The following is a 9853-nucleotide window of genomic DNA, read 5'->3' as shown; positions in this document are numbered from 1 at the left end:
ATTCTCCTTTGTATTGGGATGAGATGGGTGAGCGGCAAGTTGTGGGGCCAGAGTTAGTACAGCAAGCATATAATAAGGTTCGGCTCATCACAGAATCAGTGCAGCTCAAAGCCGACAGAAGAGTTACGCCGATAACTGCCGCAGGAAGTTGGAGTTTGATATCGGTGACCATGTGTTTTTTAAAATAGCTCCATTAAAAGGAGTTATGAGATTTGGGAAAAAAAATGTAAACTTAGCCCTACATTCATTGGCCCGTTCGAGATTCTAGAGAAAGTGAGGCTGATTGCCTACAGGTTAGCTTTACCACCTATTTTGTCCAGGATACACGACGTATTCCATGTCTCCATATTGAGGAAATACGTCCAAGACCCTTCTCACATAATCAGTTATGGTGAATTAGAATTCAGTGATTCACTAGTTTATGAGGAGGTACCAGTACAGATTCTAGACAGGAAGGAACAAGAATTACGTAATAAGAAAATTCCTCTAGTGAAAGTCCTGTGGAGAAATCACACAATAGAAGAAGCTTCTTGGCAGCTCGAGGAACAGATAAGGCAGAAATATCAACATTTATTCAGTGAAGTGTAGTTGTAATCTAGAAAATGTAAGTAATGATGAAATGTTTCTTTTGCAAGTTAGTTAGTGTATTTAATAGTTTAGTTAGTAAGTAGTATTTTGGTTTTGGGAGAATTTTATTTTATATATGTAATCTCCCAGAATCCTGTATGTAACCACGGTATTCCTCCGCCATAAGTAAGGGTAAATAATAAAATAAGTGGACTGTTTATTTTCAAGGGATGGTGAATCATATGGATAGTTAATTTTGACGAAATTTTTATAAGGAGAGAAGAATGTAGAGACCCAAAGAATTATGGTATTTAAATAATAAAAGAGGGAGAAAAAGGAAATTGTAAAGGGGGTCACGGCAGGTCCTCGTTGACCAACGCTGGCTTATTGGGATCGTTGATGGGGACACGTGTCTCGTTGACGAGAAGTTACTGAGAGGCTATCTTCAGCTCTGAATTTCGTTGATGAGGAATGAGCATTCGTCGACAAACTTCTTTCGTGGCCTCGTCGACGAAGTGACGTGGCTCGTCGACAAGTGCAAGTGTATAAATAGCCTAAACTCAATTTTTTCACTCAGAAATCATGTGAAGAACCCTCTTTCTCTCTCTCTCTCTCTCTCTCTCTCTCTCTCTCTCTCTCTCTCTCATGTTCGTCCCCTCTCCCTTCTCTCTAAGATTTTGGTCATTTTCTTGCCAGTTCGAAGATCTGAGGCCACCACGACACTCCCAAGAAAGTTCTCTTTAAGTCTGCTGGAGTGGATCGTTGGTGGGGCTAACTTGAACTCCATCCCAAATTCAGGGTAAGACTTTTTATTTAGTATTTGGCTTTCCTATAGTTGTAGAAAATGTAGTAGTCGAAGAAATACTGAAGTCTTGTTTAGGGAGATGTTGTTTTCAGGGTGTTGAACGGAAACCTGCGGGTGTAAGACTAGACATTGTAGGGGCTTTTCATAAATTAGGTAAGGGGATAAACTAAGTCATAATTTCATGAAAATGTATTTGTTATTTTACAGCATTTAATTTTTGGATAAATATGTATAATGTATAATTATGTTGGAAATAATGTTGTTGATCATAAATATGTTTAATACCTCTTTTGTGTGGCATGAGTAAAATTTATCATGGAAAATTATGATGATGGAATATTATGTTTACAAAATAAGTTTGTTTTTACTGCTTCCAGGAAAATGTTAAAATGATAGAGGGATTTTTCAAACCGAGGTTTTTATATGATATTTCGTCGTACAGGTCGAGGTTTTTATACGATATGTCGACATACGGGGCTGAGGTTTTTAAATGATATGTCGGTGTATGGGCCAAGGTCAGCGTACGGGTCGAGGATTTTATATGAAATACCGGCATAAGGGCCGAAGAGTTTTATAATATGTTATGCAAAATTATATGAAGATATTAACTTGACAGTTATTATTATGAAATAGTCACCTATCATTATTTGGAAATATATTATATGTTATCAAAACCTTTGGCTTGCTTTCACGAAGCACGGTACCGTAGCTATATGATCACGATCATGTTTATAATAGTGTTATCGCTTGCCGTACGGGGCAGTGGGAGATCGGCAGTCTATGTGGTTTATTGTAGCGCAGGCGTCCCTCTAGTGTCCAAACCAAGAGGGGCAAACCCATCGTACTTACAGACTTTTGTTTGATCTAGCGTGGTCGGCCAGCCATTGCTAGGTTCCGCCTTCAGGCCGCACAACCCAGTTATCTGGGGGTAAGACGTGACACCAGCCAACTAACCATCCAAGATGTTTTTCTATGTACAGTTATATAAGATGATTTATGTGTATAGAAATTCAGTATATGTTGACCTTATAGGTTACGCCCGGTTTTGATAATGACAAATACTTATTATATCTAATGGGTGTTTGAGGTTATGTGCAGGAACTAAAATTGACAGATCTTAATGCACATAGAAGAAAGTGAAGAGTGAAGACCTAATTTTTTATGTTGTAATATATTTCATTTATATAAAGGGTCTGTAATAGTAATTAGGGATTTTGGTTTGTAATAATCTCACACACATCACATGGATGGTCTAATAGGTAAACTCAAACCAAAAATTAACTGAAACAGGACTTAGAAAAGACCCTAGGACACTCACACACTCACTTGTATGTGTTATACTTTTGAATAGGGTGTTTGTTGGATGAAACGGGACCGAACCTGGTTTGGGTCAACTGGTTGACCACAGCCCGGTCGACCGAACTCTTGTAGTTCAATTAGCCCCGATCGATCGAACCTCCTAAGAAGTCAATATTTTGACCTCCTAGTCGACCAAGAACTTTTTGTATACTACCAACCTGGTTGACCGAGTTCCCACGTGTGGGATCCCAACTGTCTGGTCGACCGACCAATCTAGTTCAAATTTTCCGTTGTCGACCGAACCTCACAAATATTGAAAAATCGCCCTTGAGCATACATATCTAGTCGACCGAACAAGAAGTTCATTTTTCGCCTGATCGACCGAACCCCAAGAGCTTGGGTCAACCGAACTTGTCCTAGTCGACTAGTGCTCTCGGGTTGAACCTATATTTTTACCGGGGTTAACACTTTTTAACGGGGTTAAAATAATTAAATGTCATTAAATCTTTCATAATTATTCCATCCATGTCTTTAACGGTTATATTTTTGGGGAAGTCTATAAATACCCCCTCATTTGGAATAATTAGCATGAGATTAACAATCTTGATTAAGAAAAATTTTCTGAAATTTCCAAAACCCATAATACTCATTTCTAAGCTCCATTCACTCATACTTACCTTCTACTATTGCCAAAATCCTTCGTAAGTTTGTTTTGAGTGATTGATTGCTCTAATGGTTTGCTCTCACTTGGTTCGTGATCGTGTGATATCATTTTTCTAGAGAGCCAAATCTAAGTATTCTTAGGGGACCTTGTCAATAAGTCTCTCCTAAGAAGACTTTTATTTGATCTTCTGAGATTGCATATTCATTGCAATATCTTGAGAAGCTCGTATATCATTTTGGTTGCAAGATCTTTTCAAAATCATTTTCAGATATCTATTATGTTTTATCTTGAAAAATATTTGAAGAGATATTTGTTTATGAGGTGGAAATATTTACTGCAATATTCTTTGACTTATATCTTTTCTTGAACACAAAGATTGAATCCCTTTTTGCAAACCAAATTTATACGGTGCTTAAGCTCTATACGATTGATAAAATTTGTTGGTTGAAATATATGAGAATTGATTAATATCTTTATTTGCACATTTATATAGACTACTTTTTATGATACAAAGATCATACTGGTTTGCACTCTCACGCACTGATTACATCGATAGCAAATATTTATTTGAGAGTTGACATATTGTAAACCACATTGAGCTTACTTATTATATCATATTGGTGGTGTATGTGATTGCGCGTAACTGGGTACATATCTGATTTACATGAAAGTATAATTACTGTACCAATTCATTGTGAACATACTGTTGTATTTCCAAGCACGGGTCTGAAGAGGGAGACTAGCCCTGTGAAATAGTCCTGGATTGGCTTAGACCCAGTTAGGAAAGCTAGCTGCACCATCCTGGTAAGATGTAAGTTGAGGTCAGTCCCGCTAATTGACCTAGTTGTAAAGGTTGAGGTCAGTCATGTGCTAATTGACCTGGTTGTATTACGTGTCGCTCCACCCGTTAAATGAGCTATTAGTGGAATCCTCGGGCTTGCAAGTTAGAGGTGGGGACGTAGGCACAACTGGCCGAACCCCGATAACATATCGTGTGCCTTGTTTATATTTTTGCACTTTGTATTTACTACACATGTATGTTATGGTGTGAATGATGCGCTTAATTTAAATTTCTGCACATTATATTATTGGTACATTTGGAATTGCATAGAAAGACCCTAGGTTGTATTATACAGATATTTCATTAAACCTAGGAGATAAATTTTAAAATTCCAATTCACCCTCACTCTTGGGAATACAGCAATTCTAATAGTATATTATACCATATGATATGATAAAAAATGTTTCTCTTAGATATGATACAGACAGTTTTATCAAGTATATTTATGTACTGCTATATGTATAATACAAAAATACTCACGTTGCCACACACTGATATTAGTTTATTTCCCTTACTGAGAGGTGTCTCACCCCAAATTATATAAACATTTCAAGAGCCCTAGATAGAAGAGCGAATAGAGTTCCGTAGCGTTAGGATTCAGCTGATCTACCCTTTTAGCTTTGGTGTATTCCCAAGAGGGGGGGTGAATTGGACCTTTAAAAATTTATTCCCAAGTTTAGCTAATATAACAGTAGTATATTCGCAACCTAGGGTCTATCTATACAGTTCCAAATGCGCAGATAAATATAACATTTGGAAATTAAATCATGCGCGATATTCACAATATAACATACACGCGTGATAAATAAATTACTGAAAAATAAAATGCACACACGATATGTTATCTGGGTTCGGCCAACTGTGCCTACATCCCCGCCTCTAGCTCGCAAGCCCGAGGATTCCACTAGTGCTCACTTAATGGGTGGCGACACCAGTTACAACCAGGTCAATTAAAGTGGCTAACTTCAACTAACACGCCTTACCAAGATGGCGCATCTAACTTTTCTAACTAGATCTAAGCCAATCCGGGACTATTTAATAGGATTAGTCTCCCTCTTCAAGTTCGTGCCTGGAATACAACGAATGATATAAAACTTTGCGTACAAGTGCTTCTTACACTAAGCAGATTTGCACCAATATGCTCAATCAAATAATGCACTCAGATATGATAGGATGTTAAACTCAAGTGAGATTTTGTGAACTCGAGTGTTAACTCTCAATCAAATGTATATCAATGTATATGTGTGAGAGTGAGACTTTTGATATCAAGCTAATATGCTTCTTGTGGGAACAATCAAATAGTCTCAACAACCCTAAATAGATATCACAAAAATATTTCTCAAATATTAAGTACAGTATATAATGGGGTTTATAAGTTTGCTTAAGATGTTATCATCAAAACACAAATCAAGCTTATGATACTTGCAATGAGGATGCAAGATCTTAAGCCACACAAGGGTTTTTCCCAATCAAATATTTATGAATGAAATATTATAGGAAAAAACTTAAGCAACTCTCCAAAAATCAATACCCAATCAAATAAAAACTAGAGAGAGTTTAGCCTATGCAAAGAGTATAAAGAATACTACCTTCTTTCAAGATAAATAACTGGATGAGTATAGGAGGTAGATTTTTGCAATAGGATTAAAAAGATATGAAAATATAGAGATTTTGGACAAAAATATTTTTAGAGAATTTTTCCTAATCTCAAATCCTAATCCATGCTTAATCTTAGCAAATAAGGGGCTATATATAGAAGTGGGAAGAATTATAGCCATTGGGGACATATAGGGTATTATTATTATCATTTTAAAACATTTTAACACAATAAACCCTGTTTAAAAACTTTAATCGCGGTAAAAAATAATGTTCAGTCCGAGAGCACCGATCGACCGAATGTGAGGTTCAGTTGACCAAGTGACCAAGTTTGGTCGACCAGGCGAAATTTGAACTGAAAGTTCAGTCGACCATACTAGGGTTCCCAAAGGCCATTTTTCATTTTAGTGCGGTTTGGTTGACCGGGACACTTTGAACTATGAAGTTCAATCGACCGGGGCATTGGATTCTACCACGTGTGGGTTCAATCGATCAGGGCGTTGCCCATTTAAATTTAGTCGGTCGACCAAGGAGTCAAACGTTGACTCAGTGGGAGCTCGGTCGACCAAGTCATATGAACTTGGTACAGTACGGTAGACCAAGCTATGGTCAAAATGTTAATCGCTTGACTAGTTCGGTTGACCGACAAATCTGCACTATGAAAGTTTGGTCAACCGAACATGCATTTTTAATGCATTTCAGTTTCAACTCCTTTATACATTCACCATATTCATATGATGTTTGTTATTAATGCAACAGGGAACTTTTTCATGTAGATTTGTGGGTCCTAAGGTCAGTCTAAGGTATTTGAGAACTAACCCCAAAAATTTGGCGTCGGTCGACCGAAGTGTTCCCTAAGGTCCAACTATGGTCATTTGAGCTTATCAACCCTATCATGCTTGTAATGCATTAATTATTACAGACCATTTTCCTATCTTACTATTATAGACCCAAAATGATAAATATAAACGATGAATAAACATTTTGAGTTTTCGTCTTCTTTAAGCTCATGTGCTTGCACCATATGATACTTCTGATTGATCCTGCAAACAAACTCATCAACCATTAAATATCAGAGTGTTTGTCATAATCAAAACGGGATGACCAAAAGATCAACAAACCCTATTTGAAAGGTAAGTCTTTTGCAAGGGTCAAACGGATTTTTGGGTAACGACCCTAAGACTTGTTTTGGATATTTTGGGTTGTCATATAAGAGATGTAGTAAACTCTAGTATTGTGTTAAATGGTAATTTGATATGTATATGTTATTACATTTCCTGCTGCTTAGGTATTAGTATTATATTTCAGGTATACCCCCGGTATCCTTGGGTCCAGGTGGATTATGTTTTACTAGGTGGATTATGATTTACCAAGTGGATTATGAGTTGCCAAGATTATTATATTGGATATTATTATGGAAAAAAATAAAAAATATATTTATGGTAAAATTTAGCAGGTCGTTACAACTAAGAAAGAAGGTAGCTATTTTATTGCCTTGTTGTTATATGTTGATGACATCCTACTAGCCAGTAGTGATATAACTGTCATTGAAAATATTAAAAGTTCTCTGAGTACTGAATTTCAGTTGAAAGATTTGGGACCAGCAAAGTTTTTTCTTGGTATGGAAATAGCCCGATCAAAAAAGGGCATCTCTTTGTCTCAACGAAAATATTGCTTAAAACTTATTTCAGATTCTTGTTTACTTACTGCTAAACCAGTTTTTTTTCCTATGGATACTCATACGAAGTTATATAATGATGATGGTGCATTAGTGGATGATGTTTCAGCTTATAGAAGGCTAATTGGCAGGTTATTATACTTGACTCGCACCAGCCTGACATTACATTTGTTGTCCATCACCTTAGTCAATTTTTAGACAGTCCTCAAATGCCTCATTTACAAGCTGCTATGAGAATTTTGCAATATCTCAAATATGCTCCTAGCCAAGGCTTATTTTTCCCATCCTCATCAAAGGTTCATATCAAAACCTTCTCTGATTCAAATTAGGCTAGCTATATGGATACTCGCAGATCAATCAGTGGTTATTGTATTTTTATTGGAGATTCCCTTGTTTCATGGAAATCCAAGAAGCAACACAACTTATCAAGATCATCAGTTGAGGCTGAGTATAGATCAATGGCCTTCTCAGTTTGTGAAATTATTTGGCTTAAAGCTCTCCTTACTGATTTACATCAACATCACCCCCAACCAGCTCTCTTATTCTGTGATAACCAAGCTGCTTTTCACATTGTAGCCAATCCAGTATACCATGAACACACTAAACACATTGAAATAGATTGCCATTTTGTGCATGAAAAGTTGCAAGAGGGTTTGCTCACTACTTTGCATGTATCTTATGTTCATAAGGTTGCAAATTTAATGACTAAACCCTTGGGTACTAAGCCATTCAACGATCTTTTGTCCAAGATGAATGTGCATAACATTTACACATCATCTTATGGGTGACTATTACAGCTAATAATTAGTTTAGTTAGTTTTTCATTATTTAGTTAAGTCCGCTTTTTTTTTTTTTTTTTTTTTTTTGCAGTTCAGTTGGTTTTCTGGTTCTTTCTTTATTCCATTCTCTAGTTATATATACAAAGAATCTTAGATTATAAAAGATAGATTAATGAGAAGATTTGATTAGCATTGTCTTCATTCTTCTCCTCTTTCTTGATTGCTCCCTCAGTACTCTACTACAGAGGATTTGCTCAGGCTCGTTTATTATCTAACTGAGCGAGTCTTTTAGGCTTGATTTGTAAAAATAATAATAATAATAATAATAATTGAGTGTGAGCACAACCGGGTTCAGCTCGTTTCGGCTCATGAGCAGCTTGATAACTAGCTTAAATGGGCTCGTTTATTATACTTGTTAAAGAGCTCGATAATGAACTCGTTAATAGGCTCATTAAGTTGGTCTAATCCCAAGAGTTCAATACTAGACCAATCGCCTAAGGATAAAGACACAAATTTTGGTCCAAACAAAATAGGTGGATAAAGCTATTATTATTATTATTATTATTATTATTATTATTATTATTATTATTATGTCATTAATAAAATTTTAGCACGAGCTCGAGCCTGAACCTACCCTCCAAATGAACTAAACCCAAGCTTGAGCCCGAGCCCGAGCCCGAGCCAATATTTTTAATCTCGAGTCAAGCTCAAACCCAACTTTCAAAGCTTGAATCGAGCCACGCCTCAACCCGAGCCAAGTCCCAACTCTACCAAAAATCACTCATTATACAAATAAATGAGTTAAATAATTTCTTATTAAGCAAAGTTACCAACAGGAATGGTCTGATTATTAACTTCAATATAACAACATTGATTTCGAACTTTGAGTATATATAAAATATACAAAATGAGAGATGTAATTAATACTTTTTGTTGTTTAATAAGTCTCTAATAATATAATAATTTTTTTAAAAAAAGAAAAAAGAAAAAGAAAAGAAAAGAAAAGAAAAAAAGAGGAGTATGATGGAGACATGAAAAAAAATGAAGGGCATGCTAGAAGGGAAAGAGGTATTAGGGATGCACCTATACTGAAAGCGCCAAACCATAAAGCGGTTTTAGGTGCCTTTCAGACCTCACACCTTCCCTCTCCATCTCATCCTAACTTCTCTTCACTACTCTATACTACAAGCCCACCCCAACTTCTTCTGCCTCCTTTCTTATTATTATTATTATTATTATTATTATTAAATACTTTATCCATGCCCTTGCCAATCTTCCTTTGGTAAATAAAAATAACATAAAGGCATCTTCAAGTGACCATAATGTCCTTATCATCTCCCGGAGCAGCGGGCTATACAGCAAGATTTTTGTAGGGGCAGAGTGGCCATTTCGTTCGACCCACATTGACATGACTTCGTACTAACCCTGTCTTTTATGTATTCTCCGTTGTTCGCGCTGGTTTCCAAAGAGTAAATATGCGAAATGACAACAATACCCAACATTTAATAAAAATCTTAATTACTCTGTTTACATTTTTTCTTTATAAATTTGAAATTTTAATAATTTTTTCCTCAGCGGAAGGTTCGGAAAAATTGTGTTGAAAATGCCACTTTGGATAGCTTGA

Source organism: Malania oleifera, chromosome 1 (genome assembly GCF_029873635.1).
Source record: "Malania oleifera isolate guangnan ecotype guangnan chromosome 1, ASM2987363v1, whole genome shotgun sequence".
Classification (NCBI taxonomy): Eukaryota; Viridiplantae; Streptophyta; class Magnoliopsida; order Santalales; family Ximeniaceae; genus Malania; species Malania oleifera.
Note: the sequence above shows the minus strand (reverse complement) of the source record.